We start from the raw sequence: 665 nt of genomic DNA on the forward strand, positions 1-665 counted from the left end.
AAAAAAATGATTTCTAATTTGTATAAAGTTTTGTTGAAATGGTATACTGAAGATGAAACTGTAAAAGAACAAATGATAAAATGGGCAATTAATATGAACAAGGAAGTGACAATAGACTCGTGGGAATATTTGTGGAAGAATTCTATTAAGATATCGACTTGTACCAATGTAAGAGAAAATTGTTATAAAATGATGTATAGATGGTACATGACGCAAAAAAAAATAGCAAATATGAACCAAAATATGTCTAATAAATGTTGGAAATGTAAAAAGCATGAGGGCTCATTTTATCACATGTGGTGGACATGTGATAAAGCTGTGGACTTTTGGACAAAAATCCACAACGAAATGCAAAAGATATTGAACTGCTCATTTAAAAAAGCACCTGAGATTTTACTTTTAGGACTTAAAATGGAAGAATGTAAAAAAATAAAAGAAGTGAACGTAACAAAAAAGACTTTGTTCTGGTATTTAATAACTACTGTAAGAATGGTCTACTATGCTCAATGCTGGAAACAAGAGAAAATACCAGAAATAGAAGACTGGCTACAAAAAGTTCTGTTCATGGCAGAAATGGACAAAATTACAAGGAAGTTGAATAACAAAGAAGATCAAGATTTTTTTGACAAATGGAATGACTTTAAATTGTACTTGGAAAAAACTGG

Source organism: Gekko japonicus, unplaced genomic scaffold (assembly GCF_001447785.1).
Source record: "Gekko japonicus isolate JY-2015 unplaced genomic scaffold, Gekko_japonicus_V1.1 scaffold2968, whole genome shotgun sequence".
In the NCBI taxonomy this organism is placed as follows: Eukaryota; Metazoa; Chordata; class Lepidosauria; order Squamata; family Gekkonidae; genus Gekko; species Gekko japonicus.